At 39.2% G+C, this 19,921-nt stretch overlaps 1 protein-coding gene across 10 annotated transcripts in view; it reads left to right on the top strand.

The window, feature by feature from the left end:
- Positions 1-19,921, top strand: part of KIF16B (kinesin family member 16B) — a 550,717-nt gene that overhangs the window by 481,038 nt on the left and 49,758 nt on the right. For 4 of the 10 annotated variants that reach the window (XR_011972561.1, XR_011972563.1, XR_011972557.1 and 1 more), the window contains one exon: positions 2,293-2,768. The exons of the other annotated variants lie outside the window; for them this stretch is intronic. The gene's annotated coding sequence lies outside the window, so the exon portion shown is untranslated. Of the gene's footprint in view, positions 1-2,292; positions 2,769-19,921 lie in introns of those variants that run through there. 10 annotated transcript variants of the gene reach the window in all.

Here is a 19,921-nt window from a genome sequence, read left to right as displayed (position 1 = left end):
TCTGACTCTTGCCTCCATTCCTTTTGATTTCAGTTTTCGTAGGACATGGACCTCAAAGCTATCTTACCCTTTTCTTCTGCTGGGCAATTCACCATTTCACAGCTTCAGTCTCTACCCCAATTTTTGGGGAGGGGGGGGAAGAAGAGAACTGATCCCAGCTAGATTCTGGACTCTTCTTTAGGCTTAATGGAATGCCACATAATTACACATATGTGTCCTCCTCCACTTACTTCCCTTCCTCAGTTTTCTGAGCTCTGTTCCAGCATAAAGTACTGCCAAGGCTGAGGAAATGTCTCCCTTTTGGTTTTCCCTGTGGCACAGGTGGCAGAGGAATTGAGGGAGAGAGGTGCAAAATTGAGTTCTTTTGCAAATCTGTGGATCCTTTGTGCAACTGTTTGTGGTATGTGGTGGGGGTAGGGAAGCTGAGTATGTTAGGGATTACTTCTCTTCTGTTCATTTATTCATTACCTCTTTGGGGTGCGTGGCATCCCAGACTGTGGAGACAGCTGAGCTTGCTTTATGTCTTCTACATAATTTCTATTTTGGAGAGGTTTGAGCAGTTACAGTGACTGGAGAAATGGGAGAATGGGAGAATCCCATTCTCTTATGGGACAAATTGGAGAAATGACTGGGAAATCACAGTGCTCACTTCTGGAGCTCTTCTGGCTTGTTTTTTTTACAGGGGTATCATCATAGCTGATGATTCTCTTTCCTTATTCAATCAACTTAATAAACTCTCATCTCTTTTAAATATGTAATTCTGAACTCCAAGGTTCAGTGACATTCCCTTCCTCCCCAGAAAACAAATTTGCATTGCTAAGACAAATTCCCTGTCATCTATCTATCTATCTGTCTGTCTGTCTGTCTGTCTATCCATCCATCTGTCTTAGCTATAAGGAAAAATAGGGGAACTTGGATATATAGATCAACAATTTTATCACAGTTAATGATTTCAAATGGCAAGTACTTGTAAAGGTGAGAGGAATTGTCTTAGCCAATTATTTCAATTCTACTTAAAGTTATTCTACTTAAAGGGGTACCTAGGTGGTGCAGTGGATAGAATACTGGGCTTGAAGTCAAGAAAACTCCTCTTTCTGAGTTAAAATATAGCCTCAGACACTTGCTAGCTATGTGATCCTGGGCAAGTTGCTTACCTCTGCTTACCTCAGTTTTCTCATCTGTAAAATGAGCTGGAGAAGGAAATGGTGAACTACTCCAGTATTTTTGCCAAAAAAAAATCCCAGATAAGGGGAAGGAAGATATAGAACATGACTGAAAAAGTAGGACATGAAGAGTAGGAGATGACTGAAATATTCAGTGACAACAACTCTAAATAAGTGATAAGATCCTAAACTCTGATGTATTTATCAGGTGAGAACATACCTCTGTGGTTTATTAGGTATGAACATGGCTTGGACACCTTCCTGGGTATGATAAGAAATTTGTTTGAATTGGCTAAGGGACTTGGTCATACTCTCTGAGGTCTGAATAAAACCAGTTAGCTACTAGAAGGAGGCTACACAGAATCTCAAGCCTGTGGTATTTTGGGAAGAATATTTTCCCCTGAGTTTGTGTGATGGGTTACTGCTCCTGAATAATTGTATGACAGGGCAGAAATTATAGAGGTAAGAATCTAGATTTTATTATGCTTAAGCACAAATTCAGGAGGCAGAAAAATAACCTTGTAACCTAACTGGGATTTGAACCAAGCTACTTATAGAGAAAAATTATGTCAGAGAGACAGAGAAATATTTTTTAAACAAATAATCTTTATGGTCTCTTAGGTCATAAAAGCCACACAGGTCTAGTCAAACAGTTTCATTATCTCATGTTTCTTTCAATTAAGGTCAAAACAACTAAGAATAAATTAGTAAATAGACTAAGTTACAGATTTAAATACTGTGTTTCCCAAATTCTTACGTTTAAAAACTAAAAGGCTACATTTTAAACACAACACAATGGACTAATTGAAAGGAGATTTACATGTCACAAAGATAACCAAAGATTTGGGGCATCAGGGAAATTTTTCCCCAAATAAAATTAGCCAGAGTCCTCTTGGGAGAGTTTAAATATTTTGTAGATGCTATATTGCCTTCTTTCTCTCTTTTCCTTTCAAATCTAAATATCAAAAGCCTTATCTTAATACTATGATTCCAGGAGTCAGATTTTTAGCCAGGTGACATCAGGAGTCAGCGAAATATGGGGTGGGGGGATTACACAGTAAAATAAAATAAAAGGAAATCAAAAAGTGTCATAAGAGTTGTGTTTTGTTGTTGCTTTGTTTGGTTTCAGGGATTGTTATGGTCAAGAACTCATCACCGAGTAGCTAGTGGAATATACTCTCCAATTATCTAGAGCGTTTTTCTGAAAGCAAACAAATTATTGCTGGCACCACACTCAACACCTAGAACCTGCCTGGGTTTGTGCCCTATGGAAATAGTCTTGAAGAACACAAAGTTAAACTTATGAGAGGACTTGGTCAAGAGTTGCCCAGAAAGGGCAAGAATGGATGGGTTTGGATCTTCATCTTTGGAGGGAATATACACATCAATGAGAGCACTCACCATTTAAGTATTTCAGAAAGGAAATTGTTCCTATTGATGGGGACAATCTAAAAGTTGAATGGATTGCCTTGTGGGGAGTGGGTTTCCTCTCAATGGGTTCCCTGAAGCAAAGTCTTGTTACTAACTCACTCTGTCCACTGTGCCATCTAGCTGTTCCAATGCCAGGCATTTACTAAGCAACAAATAAAGGGGAGCTGTACACGTGATTTTTGTCACAGGACTCTTTCTTTGTCTTTGATGTTGTTTTCTTCAGCCTATTCATTAATGATTTAGATGAAGACTGGACTTCATGGTATTAAACATTGGAGATACAAAACAAGGCAAAATGGTTTCTTTCCACAAGGAGCTTACACCTTAATGGAAGAAACAACATGTTAATAACTAGGTTCATACAAGACATACAGAGTAGGCAGAAGACAGCGTAAGAAGGCAAAGAATTAATACTTGGGGTGGGGAGAGAGCCAAGAAAGAGAAGATCTGGCATTTGAACATTCTTAAGATCTTGACAAAAGGGAAGAATAAACAAAAATGAACAGGATGAAATTTAATCGATATGATGGTAAAGTCTTGTGCTTAATTTTTTAATGACTGCACAAATCCGTCATGGGGAGAGTATCACATCAACCAAATAATCAGGGAAATCTGAGCCTAAGGCTACACATTTGATTATGGTGCCAATGTCAATGGAAAACGGGTAATTGTTAAGGTCAAGTTATTGTGCCTGTCAGTAGGATTTGGGGCAGCTGTCAATAATTACACCCAGGATGGGGGGAGGTAATTACAGGAAGGATGGTATGAAAAGCACTCATCAAAATTGACACTGGCTCCATACCAAAATAATGATTGCATCACATACTCTGTTCCAGACAGAGACTACTCTGAACTTCTCATTCTCTGTCCCCTCTTGTCATTCTGCCCACTTCTTTCTCCATGTTTTTGCTCACTGAGGATACTTTCCAATTTAACCTCATTCCCCTTTTCTATCTCTTGAGGATTTTCCTGCAAGTTCCAACACAAATGCTACCTCTTCTGTGAGGTAATGAGATAGAGAGAGAGAAGGGCACTGGGCTTTGAGTCAGAAGAGTCCTGGGTTCAAATTTTGCCTCTACTGTGTACTACTACCTAAGTGACCATAGGCAAATCCCTTAATTATCTCTGAGCCTCAATTTCACCATCTGTAAAATGGAGTTAATAATTCCATTAGGGCTTACCTTACCTAATGTGAGGATCAAATGAAATTATTTAAAGGATTTTGTAAAACTTAAACTGCTATGTATATGAAAACTTCCCTTCCGGAGAATCTGACCACTCCCTTGATCTAAGTTTAGATAATTTGTGCATGGCTATAGAACCAATATGTGTCAGAGGAAGAATTTGAAACAAGGTCTTCCTGATTCCTTGGCTGGATCTCTGTCTACTTCTCTATGATATCTTCTCTTGGTCCACAACAGCCACTTCATAAATGTTTAACTGAATCAGAATTATTGAGGTACAATTTGTGGTCGTCCACCAGTTGGGACAGACCTGTAGGGTCAGTCTGACCTCCATCTAACTTCTTTGTTCTCTGTGGTTATGGAAGAGTGTCCCCTTTATACGTATAAGGTTTAGGTACCTTTCTACAGCTTTACATTTTAAGAATCAAAAGCAAGAATATGTCTTATGTATGTGTCTCCCTCAGCTCAGGGACAGAAGAGTTTCGGGATACTTTCATTTGTCTGGCTGTTTACATGGGATGCTGGGAGTAAGCTCGGAAGTCAGTTTAAGTAGATAACTAATCATGAGGACTGTGGGGATTCACCTTTGAGAAAATTCAACTCAGTCCTCTACTCCTTCACATCTGCCAATATTGTCTGAAGTGATTCCTAACCCACAGTTAGACTGCAGCACCAAGGGAAAGAATACAGGCACTGACATAGCAGTTCAGTGGAAAAGAACTGATTGATTGCAAGTTCAATATAAGTCAGTCGCAGGATCTAGCTGCTAAAAGTGAATATGCATTAATAGACTTATCTAGTCATCCAGAACTTCCATGTTTCAGAGATCTGTAGCTTTCTCCATGTGGATATCCCTTCCAATGCCACAGACTGCAACTTCTTTCAACTCAGTAGAGGATCTTTGGGAATTGCAACAGTAAAAAACTGCCAGGCCTAGAGGCCTGAGGGCTACCCGAGTCTTCCCTTACCTCTATCGGAGGTCTTCGGTTGGCCAAACCGGATGCTCGTATGAGAGAAAGGACGTTCCAGAGTCGCACAAGGGTTGAGCTTTATTTCAGGGTCTAGTTACAAGTGCAGGGGAATTCTTCCTTAGGAGGGAGTGAAGAATCTCCCAAGGAGGCAAAGATCTTACAATAAGAGATTGGAAGTAGAAGTGTAAGCGGGGAGAGAGGGGGAGGGGAGAGAGGAGAGAGGAAAAGCGGAGCCTTGTGTCCTGTCTGCTCCGCGCCCCTCTGCCCAAGAGAACTTTCAGGCTTTCCTGATCCTACTTAAACTCTCCAGCAGCATAGTTTGCATCTGAATACCGTGCTGTTAGATAACAATAGTGTGCCCAGATCCGGGACAATCTCGAGGGCGGGGAGAGCTCTCTCCCATCACGTTTCTCACGGGAAGAGGCGGAAATACACGAGATAGCTCGGTTCACCTCGATTCCCAGTCGTTTCCTGGGGGGGCCTCGTGAGAACTCTAAAATTTAGAAGTTCCCACCTTTACCCGCCCGAGACTGTCCACCTGGAATTGAGCTTCCATCCCCAGCAGATATCCCTTCCAATGCCACAGACTGCAACTTCTTTCAACTCAGTAGAGGATCTTTGGGAATTGCAACAGTAAAAAACAAAACAAAAAGCCCCAAGAAAAAACAAATAAGCAAAACAAAAAAGCACATCACCTGGCAGCCAATCTAGGAGGAGGTCTCTCCAAGCTTGGTTAGGTTGATCTTTGAACAGTAGACACATCTATAGTCCATCACTGGTCCTGTATTTAAAGACTTTCCACCATAGTAGGATCAGTCAAAGATCATGTGACTTAATCATGTCATTGATTAAAAATATTAAATTGCACAGGATCATAGATACCTAGGGCAGCCCACTAGAGACATTCTCTCAAACTCAATACTGATCTACTAATGATAACTCTTAGGGTCTAATCATTTGACCAGTTCCCAACCTGTCTTAACAGTACTATATAATCTAGCTCAAATCTTTTCAGTTTGTTCACAAGAATAGCATGAGAGGCTTTGTCAAATGATCTGTTAAAATCTTGGTAAATTATATCTAGAACATGATAAGCCAATCCAAGAAGACTGTCATCAAAGGAAATTAGGTTAATCTGCTCTCATCAGTATTTGTTGAAGTCATGCTAGTTCTTTCTGATCATGGCTTCCTTTTTCAAGATAATCACTGACCTCTAATAAGTTGAAGTCAGGTTCATTAGCAAATTCCTTCCTTCCTTCCATTATTCCTTCCTTCCTTCCTTTCTTTTGTTCCTTTGTTTTCTTTCTTTCTTCCCTTTTCTTTTCTTTTCTTCCTCCTTCCTTCCCTCCCTCCCTCCCTCCCTTCTTCCTTCCTTCCTTCCTTCCTTCCTTCCTTCCTTCCTTCCTTCCTTCCTTCCTTCCTTCCTTCCTTCCTTCCTTCCTTCCATTTCCTCTCCCCTCCCTCCCCCCCTAGCTTATGCCTTCTTTCTGGTTCTCTGTTATTTCTTAAAGTTCATCAATGATGGCTCAGCAATTATATCTGCTAGTTCTTTTAGTTCTGTGGGATGCAGTTTATTGGAGCCTCCTGAGCTGAATACATCGAGAGCAATGAAATACTCTTTATCTCCTTATTTATGTTAGCTTTCAACTCCTAGCCATTTCTGTTCTGTCCTTTCCAGTAAAAAAAAAAATCTTTCTCTTTGGCAGAGAAAACAGAAGCAAAATAAAAATTGGGTAACTTTGCCTTCTCTCCATGACCATGGTCGCTAGTCCATCCATTTCAAGCAGGGATTCTGTCCTTTCCTTGATCACCCTCTTTCCCCCCTCTATAGTTTAAAATTAAAAACCCAAACCAGACCATTTATGTTCTCCGTAGCATTCTTCAATTCTTCCTGAATTCAAGGGCTCCTGCTATTGCTCTTCCAGAGCTATGCCATGCTTTCATATTCATTACCTGGCCTTGTTACGTTTGCTGTGTATATTTTATAAAAAATGAAATTGGTCAGTGAGTTTCTGTTGCCTCCACATCAGTCTCTTTAAATAGTACTCTCTTTTTCTCCTTATTGAATTATTTTCCTACAAGAATCATTTTCCTGTCTTAATTCTAATGCCCTTCTTCTGAAACTATCTTCAATTTGCCATATTTTAAATATACATATATATGTGTATGTGTATGTATGTACATACATATATAACCACATTCCTATATCTTATATGTTCATAGTTGCTTGCATGTTGTCCCTTTGAAAGCAGAAACTGGTTTTTGCTTTTGTTTTGTGTCTCTAGCAGTTAGCCCAATGCCTGGTTCTTAATAAATGTTTATTGGCAGTCTAGATCAGGTCCTTCTCAAATAAGGGTTTCTTGAAAGCTACACTGGAATCAGTTTAGGCCTGGAGACAACATCCACTCACAACCACTACCCATCAGCCCCCATCCCTGTTTGACTTGAGTTATTCTTCAAACTTCATTCTTAAGAACTTCCCATCTCTCCTCAATTCACTTTCCCTATAGATTTAAATCCATAAAACTCTAATTTTCCTCTCTCTCAATCAATTGGCTTTCTTCAAGTCTAATTATGTATGTCTAATTACGTTAGACATCCTTCTCTTTCTCCATCACAAGTACTGAAATGGAATAGTCTTTTCCCCCCAAAGTTTACACCATTTTTACTTTAGTGATCAGTTCTTCCTTTGCTATCCAGAATCAGAGCCCAATGATCAAGTTTCCTTGTTGTTTCTTCCAGACCTTTGGGAGGATAAAATTGTCTTTGAGTAAGACAAAAATGTATTTAGTGACTTTATTTTTGGCAGAGTGAACTCCAGCAAATATCCATATAATTGAAGTCTCCCATCATTACCAAAGTATATCTTTAGGCCAAATTTGTAATGTTTTCTGAATTGCCCATTTATTCACTCTTACTTTTTGATGATTTGTAGTGGTACACCTACCACCATATCATATTTCTGCATCTCCCTATCCTGATTCATACAGCCAGCTCTGATGGGGGCTCGTGCTTCAATTTACCACTCTATAAAACAACAACAACATTATTTTTCCTTCTTCAGTTCAGCAACCAAATTAAGACTTTATTATGTGTAAGGCCTTGTGCTTTTCTATCTCTGGTGAAATCTACCAGCTGCCAGTACATTTCAAGAACAGGCCAGAATTTAAAATTATTATTAAATATTATTAAATCTTATAAGCCCATAAAATATTTTAATTTACATTACTTTTTAAAATTTAGAACTAGAAGAATCCTTAGATAGTTTCTAGTTCAGTAGATGGTTTTAGTTAAATACATTTATTTTACAGATAGGAAAACTGAGGCATAGAGGAAATAAATTGAGTTGTTTAAACTCATACAGCTAATAAATGCAGAGCTTGGCTTGGAGCTCAGGTCTTCTGAGCCTAAATCTAATGCAGTATTAAAAAATCACACTCTCTTTTATAGATATTATCAGTGTTCATAGTAATAATAGACTTACCTGCCTGACCACACAAAGGTGCTTGGAATGCTAAATATAAGTGAACATTTTTCTTTTAAACTACTACTAATAGATGATGTTAATAATGTATTTTAACTCCTTTTAGAGAGTTATTAAATTAAATATTTTTAGTAATAATTTCAAAAATGACTGAGTAGGACATGCCTCATGTAACTGTGAATAAGGCTGTTTCTCACTAACCAAGTTGATTATAAATTCACTGAAATAACAAGTGCCACAGTGGTGAGCTCCTGTGTCCTGAACTCTGAAGTCATGAAAGTTAAATAAGTTGAAGTTTTATTACCCTGGGTCATGTTTCAGTTGGGAGTTGTTCAATTCCTGATCCATATGCCACTCACCAAGTGTTAACCCTCTGCAAGGCCCAGGCCCCTTCTGCATTGGTGAGATCCTCCTGGAGCTTCCATTTGTGGAGAAGCCCAGGTCAGCCTACTTTTATTCTCCTCTCACTCAGTCCTGATTTCATCTGAACTTGAAAACTATGCCCTTGAGCTTGGCACCATCGATTTTTCCTTATGGGCATGGACTGTCTTTTTGTATTCCCAGCATTAAGCACCATGCCTGCATACTTGTTTCCTTCCTCCCTCCCTCCCAACCTCCCTCCTTCCTTCTTTCCTTCCTTCCTTTTCTCCTTCCTTCCATTTTCCTTCCTTCTTTCCCTCCTCTCCCTCCTTCATTCCTCCCTTCCCTCCCTCCTTTCCATACCTCCTTCCTTCCTTCCTTCCTTCCTTCCTTCCTTCCTTCCTTCCTTCCTTCCTTCCTTCCTTCCTTCCTTCCTTCCTGTGCCTCAGCTAACTCTAAGACTAGAAGTTGCAGAAAAGTAGACCAGAGGGATGTGGATCATGCACAGGAAGTCTGAGACTGGTGTCTGCTGCTCTGCCATTAACTAACTCTCTGAATATCTTTGGGCAAGTTGCTCCTCTTTAGGTCTCTGTTTCCCCAGATGTAAGTGTAATGGAGGGTCTGCACTTGCCAATGTCTCCGATCCTTGCCAGCCCTGAGTCTCTTGTTACGCTTCTGCAACTGGATGGCCCATGAGAAGAGTTATGGCATTTGTTCTGTAATTTAACTACCCTATTTTGACCTGTGTATCTATAAAGTTCTCAGTGGTGCCTCCCAAAGATCTTTTGAAGGTAAATATTATCAGTTGTGTCAAGTGCTCCAAACTCCTGGGAAGAACAGGTCTGTCCCTCTATCTAGAAAGATGCACATAGGAGGGGTCACATGGTATAATGGAGAGTTGGACAACCTCTGAATCAGAAGATCTGTGTCTGGTTCTGCCTGCCTCTGATGTTAGCATGATAGAGTCTGGAACCTCCTATATTGGGGGGAGGAGGTGATTTCTAAATGCTCTAGGGTCAACAGAAGCACTACGGCCACTTGAGAATTCCTGGAAGCTGTCTCAAAAAATTGAGTGAGGCTGGCTTAGGAAAGAGGACAGCTGTCTGCATGATATGATTTTATGCTCCCAAAGACTTCCATGTCTCTTGCCCCCTTCCCAAGTCTAGTCTGTTACTATGCCTGAAATACTACCACTAGAACCACTTCTCTGGGTTTGGCATCTATAGATGCTAGAGAGGGAAGGGGGGGGGGGGGTGGCGTTCATCCATTACGACATACAAACAGATTTTTAAATGGTTTAATTGTTGGCTTGGGTTGGACTAGCTGGTCTCTGAGGATTCTTCCAAGATGGACATTCTGTGAATCTGGGGCAAATCACTTAATTTCTTATTTCCCCTAGGAAACTCTCTGTGGTTATAGATTACAGAAGAGTTGATAATTTGTATCAGAGAAAAGAGGGGTCCATATATTGATAAGAGTTGCCGATATTGATAAAATCACAGGTCTGTACCCCCCTGCTCCTCCAAAAAAAAGATAGCTACAGACCTGTTCCTGTGTATTGGAGGTCTTCTTTGGGGACTCTCTGATGATAAATACAATTACTCAGTCTAATCACAATGTAAGTGATACTAGTAATTTCATTCTTCTGTTCTTGAGTTTAACTGTTCTGCCTTGTCTCTGTAACTGCCTCACTCTAATCTTCTAACCTCAGCTCTGTGAGCAGATTTGTCTGCCAAGATCCATCTCTATCCTCCCTTCCACCTTTTACTCAATGACTGCCAGAACCTCCCTCTCCATCCCCTTCTTTCATTAGCTCAGTATTTGTTTTCAACCCACCTCTTGGCAAAATCTCCTTTGGATTCTTTAAGCCACCTCAGAGGAGCCTGGCTCCACAAAGCCGCCACTCACAGGCCCCTTACTTTGAAGTTTTCAGCCCAGAGACACCCTGATGGGCCCGGCAGCTCACAATTTCCAAAATGAAAGCCAAGCTTCCAGAAGCCACTGTCAGATACTCTTGATTCGGTCAGCAAGTGCCTGTCTCAAGCTCTGACGTTTTCTGCTTAGTTGTTTATTTTGATAATTGAATTTAAGCCATCGTGAAAAATGAAATCCAGTTTAATTTACAGAAATGTCAAGGCTAGAGACATCAGAAGGAAAACATTTGGCGGCAGCTTGGGCAGACTTCACTGGAGAATCTTCTTCTGTGCCCCTTTGTCTGGTGCTTCTGGTTTGAAGCATTGAAGGCCCCTGATTGCAAAGAATTGATTAAAAATCCTGGCAATCTGTGACATGTCATTAGTTCTGTTGTTAGGTAGCCCATTTTGCTGATTTGTTTATGATGCCTTTGATTTAGTCATTCATTTGCCCTTTGCCAAAAGCATCTGGGGATGGCTACATTTTCAGCTTGTTTACTTGAAGGATAATGTGATTTGGTCTCTCCCATTTGGCAAGTTTATCCTGATAGCAATAAAATCTTGTTATAACAAGACCACACAGACAGGAGCCCTGTTGGCCTGGAACTTCTGTGAGTTTCATGTGTCAATTGAAAGGAGGTGACTCATTACTAGTTTTTCTCATTATAGAAAAGTAGATCTGGAGACAAAATCCATTTTTTTTCTTCACACTTACCAGCTGTGTTATCCTGGGCAAGTCACTTAATCTCTTCAGCCTCAGTTTCCTCATCTGTAAAATGAAGACAATAATAACATTTGCACAACAGGGATATGGTGAGACTCCAGTGAGATAATGATTACAAAGTACTCTGCAAATTTTAAGTGGTTATATAAATTTTAGCTGTCATTATTTTTATTATTTTCTGTTCCTCTGAACCAACGTCCCTGAAACTGGAAGCCTGTCTGTAAGTCCCTGACTTCTGACACTAGGTTGCAACTGCCTCTTTTTGGGGGATTTTTATTTTATAATTTTAATAGTATTTTATTTTCCCCCAATTACATATAAAAAAGTTTTCAACATTCACTTTTATAAGATTTTGAGTTCTAAAATTGGAAGAGATGCTATAAATATTTTTGTACAAATAGGTCCTTTTTCCTTTTTTTGGATATCTTTGAGATACAGACCTAGTAGTGGTATTGTTGGATCAAAGAGTATACACATTTTACAGCTCTTTGGGCATTGTTCCAAACTGCTTTCCAGAATGGTTAGATCAATTCACAAGTCCATCAACAATGCATTAGTGTTTGAATTTTCTTTGTGAGGGATTTTTAAAGTCTTCTCACCATGTCTTACTTAAGATTGAAGATGACCTCTGGCTTCCTGAATGGCATGGCAGTAGAACATGAACTCTAACAAGTTCCGCTATGCTGGAATGACTTTGAGTACTATCTCTGTGCCAAAGTGTGAGAATGCCTTAAGGACCAGCCTTTTTAAGGATATAGAGGCACAGCTCAACACCCCTAGGTTGACCACTTGGTGATGAAATTTTTGGCCATGTCAGCCCATGAAATAGAGAAAATCCAATGTGTTTGCTATTCAATGTGATGACTTCTAGAAGGCCACTTTAGTGGTAAGTTCTATTTTGTGTACTTTCCACAAGCCAACATGAGGCTTACTCACCTAGCAGGATCCAGGCATCAGAGTTCTTTTAATATTTAAACCACTAGGTTTAAGTGCTTCCCCACTCTGGGCTTCAGTTTTTTCATTGGTAAAATGAGATAGTTGGGTTAGAAGTCAGAGGTTCTTAATATTTTATTGTATCTTGACCTTCTGGTGGAGCCTACAGACCCTTCTCAGAATAATGGTTTTTAAATGCATAAAATAAAATGCGGAGGACTACAAAGGAAGCTAATTATTTTGTAACATAATTATTAAAATATTTTAAAAATACATTCATAGATCCCAGGTGAAGAAACCTTGGACTAATTGATCTCTGAGGTATTTTGTGGCTCTTACATTCTATGATTCTCTTCCCACTTTAGGGGCTACAGATATAGAGACCTGGAGACTTGTCCATTGTTGCCCAATGGGGTCCTATCTAGACCTGTTTTCAGTCTTTAGATATGCTTGAACTTAAAGCCACTAAAATAATCTCTACATTGGGGTTGCCAATTCAAATGTTGTGGTTAATAACTTTTTTGTGACCCCCATGTTCATAATAGAAATGTCTTTGAGGACAAATGAAAACTTACCTTGGTAAAAATATAGCCTTGAGGAATAGCCTGCTCAGAAAAACTATCTGAGGTGCTCAGGTCTGAGTGTTCAATGTAAACAGTCAATGTCCTCTGGAAGATTCCATGTCTGCCCATCAGTTATAGTTACTAGACAACAGTAGTCTTGGAAATAGAATCGCTAGTTTCCTTCAAAGCATAGCTCAACTGCCATCTCCTATGTAAGGCCTTTCTTTATCTGCACCCCCTCCCCCCAGTTGTTAGTGCTGTCTGTCTCTTATTTGTATAACTTTGCATAGATTTTGTATTCACTCGTCTGAATTCATGCTGTGTTTCCAAATGGAAGGCAAAGTTCTTGAGGGGAAAGACAAGGACTTTGCACATACTGGATGCTTTAAGAATGTGTATTGATAACATGTAGTTGGGGAAAAGAAATAAAATGTTATTTTAAAAAACAACATATATTGAATTAAATGTTGGTAGAAGTGCACAGTGAAAGTATTTTGAGAATCTCAGGGGCCACTGTATCATTGACACCCAACAAATAGGTTTGTACTGTTTGAAGAACAGCATGAGGAATGCAATAGTGAGATGTCAGTGATCAAAACCACGGGGTTTCATGAAATAAACTCTGGGTTTAGAGTCAGAGGACATGTGTTCAAATCCCAACTCTTCTATTTATCAGCTGTGTGACCTTGGACAAGTCACTTCTCTTTCTGAGGTTTAGCAGGATGAGGGGACTGACTGAGATCAGAAGTTCTTAACTATTTTTGTGTCATGTATATATATATCTTTCAAAACCTGGGGAAGCCTATGGACCCCTTCTTAGAATCATGTTTTAAAATACATAAAATGAAATTTATAGGATTGTAAATGAAGCCAATTATATTGAAATATAGCTATTAAATTATTTTAAAATATTGGGGAAAAAAACAACTTTATGAAACCCTGGTTAATAACTTCGGAGTCCTGTGTGTCTCTATTAGCTTTAAATCCTCTGTTCCCCCTGTGTCTGAGGTATGACATTAAGATATGAGAAGGGACATATCTCTGTCTGGCTTTGACACCTGCTTACATGTGGCAGAGAATCAGGACTTGAAAAGAAGTTATTTCATATTATCAAAAATAATATTCTCTATCTGTGGAGGGCGGCATGGCTTTTACAAAGAGAAATTTACAATGGGTGAAGGGGAGGATGCAATGCTGATTGAAAACAATAAATGAAGGCTTTGCAGCCAGAGAAATACAAATACAGACAGAGGCAAACTTTATTTTCAAAGCATAGGAAAATGTTCACGAAATCAGCAGATGGAATTTACATAGATTTTGATCAAATATGAATTCTTATCACAAGTTTAAGATTGCAATGCACATCAGTTCTGCCAAACGCATTGCTACTCTCTCTTTCTTATTCCCCAAGAATACTCATTCTTTGAACTACCAGCAGGAATGCCAGGGACTGGTGAAAATGGGAACAAAGAGAGAAATCACAGGTTTGCAAAGTTAAGAGGATGGATGGGTCAGGGGTTCAGGATGAGGATGGTAATAACAGTGGAGGAGAAATGTTGATGCTGAATTTCTATAACACATTGTTAATAAGATGAACCAGTAAATCACATCTCTTTTTAAGGAAATTTTATTATAATTTTTAAATTAGAAACTACTAGAGAATCATCTGCAAACATAAACATTTCCATATGTAGAGGCCAGAAACACAAAAGCATGAATATATTATATACTATATGTATATATATATATATATATGATAGATATAGGTAGATGGTTAGATAGATAGATAATATAGATAGATAGATGTAGTTTAACATGGTAGTATGTACTAACTGACTTACTTGCCAATCTTCCCATTATAAATTTTCTTCTATTCTCTGAATTTTTACTTTACATTGGTGCTTTTTCCTTTTTCTTCCTTTTTTTGTCACTATTGCTACCCTTTGCTATACCCCACCCCCAAATTAAAAGACTTTCTCTTATAACAACAGATATGGGTAAGCAGAACAATCAATTAAAAAACATTTATTAAGTGCCTACTACGTGCCTGGTAATATGTTACATTTATCACGTGTAGAAACGTATATCTCATTGTACACTTGTAGTCCATTATCTCCCCACCAAGAAGTAGGATGCATGCTTCATCATCAAATATTTTTTTGACTTGTGATAGGTCACTGCACTGATCAGAATTCTTAGGTCTTTGGAAGTTTTTCTCATTTAAATATTGTAGTCATTGTATAAATTGTGCTGGTTCTTCTCACTTTACTCTGCATTAGTTTATACAAGTCTTCTCAGGCTTTTCTGAATCCATCTCTCACTATTTCTTATGGAGCAGTAATGACATCACATTCACATATCATAATTTGTGAGCTAGTCTCCAGCTAATTGACGCTCCCTTTAATTCTTGTTCTTTGCTACAATAAAAAGGGCTACTATATATGTTTTTGTACATATGGATAAGAATGGGACTTATATAGGAGGCAATACATGAGCAGAGCACTGAAGAAGGCTAGAGATTCTAAGAAGCTATTGTAAGGATCTAATGCATGGCAGATATAGGAGTGGGAAGGAGAAAGACTCATACATTTACACCATACATATGGAAAACCATCACTGATGGTATAACACATATACTTGAATTATACTTTGTTCTCTTTCTACCCCTTGGCCCAAGATATATGACCCCTATAACAAATAAGTAAATTTGCATTTAGGGTCCTTGGGGGAGATGGGGAATCAAAGTGTTCAAATTTGGATCAGCTGAGTTTGAAGTACTCAGTAGGACAGTCAGGTGGAGATATCTACTGGATGTTAGAAGATATCCAACAGAAGTGGAAAATAAGTACTATAGCTCAGGGCTAGACATATAGATTTGAGAGCTATTTGCATAAAGATGGTAATTGAAGCCATAGATGAAAATATACTTTGAAGAATAATAAAGTGTTCTGCAAATGTCAATTATTGTTGATGTTACCTCTTTGAAGACACCCTTAAAGCTTACTTCCTCTAGGCAGGTGATTGATTAAGCCCACTTGACTCAGTTATAGATAACTTCTCTTCCCTGAACCCCTTAGCACTAAGAAGCTCATTTTAGATGAGATTTTGCACTTCCTGATATGTTTTTTGTGACTTCTCGGAAGTTTTGACATATCTAAGTATTTGTCCCCATCCCCAATGAAAGCCTTAGCAAGTTAAGCACTTATCTTGTGCCAAGCACTGAGCTAGGGTCATGGGAACACAAAGAAAATCTCCACCCTCAGGGGACTTACCTTCTAGTGGGGGACATAGCACCTCCGTAGAATACTGCATACCAAATATATGCAGTGTAATTACAGGTGAGAGTATTAATCGCTGGGCAATCAAGAAGGTCCTTGAGAAGAAGTAGCCACTTGAGCACATCACTGATGGAGCGGAGGGGGTGGGAATTGTAGAGTGAGGATCCAAAAGCTAAAAGTGAGAAAGGAGACCATTCCAGGCATAGGGAATAGCCTATGTAACCTAATGAAATGACCAAGAAACAAAGAATAGAGAACAGGGTTCTTAATTTGTTTCTTTACATCTTTAAAATTCTATCACAATAATTTCCTTTGTAATTCTATATATTATTGTACGAAATAAAATAGCCATAGGCCAGTTTGGCTAGAACAGAGACTCTCTGGAGGAGCAGACTTCTGTGGAAAGCCTGGAAAAGAGGCTGCAGCCAGAGGGTGGAGGACTTTAAATACTAAGTGGAGGAGTTTAAATTTCAGCCTAGAAGTAATAGGAGGTCACTGATGCTTCTTGAACAGGGTGGTGATGTGGTGAGACCTCTGCTCTTGTAATACTAACCTGGCAGCTGGGTAGATGATGAAATAGAGAAGGAAAAGGCTGAGTGCATGGAAACTAATTAGGATATTGTCGCAATAGGAGAGTCTGAGCTATCCAGTTGAGTGCAGAGAAGGGATAGATGTAAGAGGTATGGTGGCAGTAGAATAAATAAGAATTAGGTAAAAGAGGTGAGTGAGAATGAAGAGTTCAGGATGACTCCTGCATTGTGAAGCTGTTTTTCTAGAAGGATGTCTTTGCCTTCAACTGAAGGGACAAACAAGGAAGTTATATAGAAGGGTGGTTTTAAGGGGAAATGTATTAAGTTGCGTTTGGAACATGTTGAGTTGGATATGCCTATCAGGCACCCAGGTGAAATGTCCAGCAGGCAGATGATGATAAGGGACTGGAATTCAAGAGTGAGACAGGGATGGATAGATTTGGGAGTCCTCTGCATAGAGATCATACTTGAATCTTTGAGACTTAATGAGATTACCAAGAGACAGAGAATTTAGCAAGGGGGTTCTTAAGGTGGTGTCCATAATTTTTTTTGGAGGCAGTCAGGGGTAAATGACTTGCCCAGCGTCACACAGCTAGTAAATGTCTGAGGCTGGATTTAAATTCAGCTCCTCCTGTCTCCAGAGCTAGTGCTCTGTCCACTGTACCACCTAGCTGCCTTGGTCCATAAGTTTTGTTTAATTGTATTTCAATATAATTTATTTCCTTTGTAGTTGCATTATGGCTATTTTATGCATTTGAAAACTTTATTCTGAGAAGAAGTTTCTAAGCTTCACCAAATAGCCAAGGCCTATATAACATAAGAAAACTGAAAAAAAAAAACAAAACCCTATTATAAAGAAGAGAAGAAAAGGGCCTAGGACAAATAGTTGTTCCTCTTGAGCATTGCCCTTTCCTTCTATGTTACATGCATTAATAAGAGGAGGCATTTATGTAACACTTTGCAAAGAGCTTTACATAATCATCTTTACAGTTCTGTGAGCCAGGCACTATTACTTTCCCATTTTTACAGATGAGGGAACTAAGGCTAGGTGACATTAAATGATTTACCCCAAGTTATAAAGCTACTAAGTGTCGGGGGCAGGATTTGAAATTGGGTCTTCTTGACTCTATCCAGTTCTCTTTCCATGACCCCACACAGCTGCCTCACTCATATACCTACAGTTCCCTGATGGCTCTGAGTAGTAAATTGCATCGTGCATAGGCAAGAACCAATAGCGAGACATCCTGGGAATGTCGGGGAGAGTCAATAGCAAGAATACATAGAGAAAATGGAGTGGTGTTTGACAGAAAATTAAATGTTTCAATTTTTATCGAAGACCTAAAAAATAGATGGAAAAAGAAGGGCTTCTGAGAAAAAAAATCAAGGTACTCGTTTTGTGGAGGGGGCCAATGCAGTCTTCATTCCCCTCCTGACATCCCTACTTCAACATTCTGCCTCTGCTACTATCTCCTTCTGAAATCATCTCAGGGCTGGGACCTCTTTGCCCTGGAACATCTGACCACTGGCCACTGACTACTTCTCATCTCATCTCCCCCTACTCCATTTTAATTGCCCTTTTGTGGCTTGTCTTCTCCCACTAGAATGTAAGCTACTTGAGGACAAGGGATGTCTTCTTTTTCCTTCTACTTATATTCTAGTGCTTAACATAGTGCCTGGAACATAGTAAACGCTTAATAAATTTTGTTTTCTTCCAGTCATTGCCATTATGCACCGCATAGGAAATGTACAGTCGCATCTAGCCTATTCACATTTACTACATGACATGTGGAGAAGTCAAGGATCCCTCTCTTAATAGTTTCTGTGTTTAGATTCTGCAAAAACAAAAACATGTTTAAATTTGTGAGTAGGTCAAAACGGATTAAGATTAATGAACTGAGGGAGGTGGAACCAAGATGATAGACTAGAGGCAGGAAATCACCTGAGCACTCCCAAATTCCCTCTAAACAATATTAAAATAATGCCTCAGAATGAATTGTAGAATGGCAGAAAAGAATACGGTAAAACAGTTTTCCAGACCAAGACAACTTAGAAGATAGGCAAGAAAGGTCTGTCTCCCTGGGATGAGAGAGGAGTGCAGTCCAGCATAGGCTGCCCCCAGCAAACCAGTGGCAAGGCCCTGGTGCCCCTGAGAAAGCCAGCAGCAGGCCTTCGGAGGATGACAGAATTGGCAGCAGTGACTTGTGGAGTTGTCTGCCCACAGATGGTAAGGGGGTTGAACAACTGGTAAGAAGAAAATTACAGGAGATCTTTTGCTGATACTGGGTGTAGGACTCTGTTGCATTGCCTATACATGGTTTGGGGTCTCAGTCTCATGGTAAGGAGGAGCAAGAGCAGGGACTCTGGTCACAGTTCCAGGAAGAAAAAGAATGCTTGTAGTTGCTCACAGGAGAGCACTGACAATCTCTCCTTAAATTATACCACCTTGGAAGAACTGAAAACTTACTGATACCCTGAGAAGTAATTCTGAATGCAGCAGCATGAAAAACCTGAAGCTTGAAACAGTGCTATTATGCTCTAAGAAATGACAAGCAGGATACTTTCAGAAAAACCAGGAAAAACTTACATGAACTGATGCAGAATGAAGTGAGAAGAACCAGAACATTGTACACAGTTAACAGCAACATTGTATAATGATCAACTGTGAACAGCTTATCTGTTCTCAGCACTACAGTGACTCAAGGTAATTCCAAAGAATTTATAATGAAAAAATGCTATTCACCTCCAGAGAAAGAATTGATAGAGTTTGAATGCAGATCAAAGTATGTTATTTTTCATTTTCTTTACTTTTTTCATATTTTTGATTGTTTTCTTTCACAACATGAATAAAACAGAAATATGTTTTGTATGATTGCACATGTATAAACTATATAAAATTACTTGCCATCTCAGGGAGGAAAGAGGTGAGGGATAGAATTTGGAATTCAAAATTTAAAAATTAAAGATACTTTTTACATATAATTGGAAAAATAAAATATTATTTAAAAAAATAGTGAACTGAAAGTGATTTGCCTCAGGATGACATTCTTAACAGGGTAGCTAATTTTAAGTGGATGGGAGAATTGAAGGAACTGAGGATGTTTATCCTGGAGGGGAGAAGGACTGCATGGAGTGACATGTGGACACGATATGTGTCTTCCAACATTTTAACTTGTCATATGGTATAGTTCTAAAAGGGACATCTGTGACAAACGAGTCCTTCGTACAACTCTGGCAAATTGGCCAACATGCTGTTCCCTGTATATTATATTCTATCTTCCATATTCATGTCTTTACATAAATCATCCCTCATATCCAGATTACACTCTGTCTTCACCTCCACCTGATAGAATCCTTTGTCTTCCTGTGAGGTTCAACTCAAATGCCAGC

The sequence above is a fragment of the Notamacropus eugenii genome, chromosome 1 (genome assembly GCF_028372415.1).
Source record: "Notamacropus eugenii isolate mMacEug1 chromosome 1, mMacEug1.pri_v2, whole genome shotgun sequence".
NCBI lineage: Eukaryota > Metazoa > Chordata > Mammalia > Diprotodontia > Macropodidae > Notamacropus > Notamacropus eugenii.
Note: the sequence above shows the minus strand (reverse complement) of the source record. Positions and strands in the feature narration are given on the sequence as shown.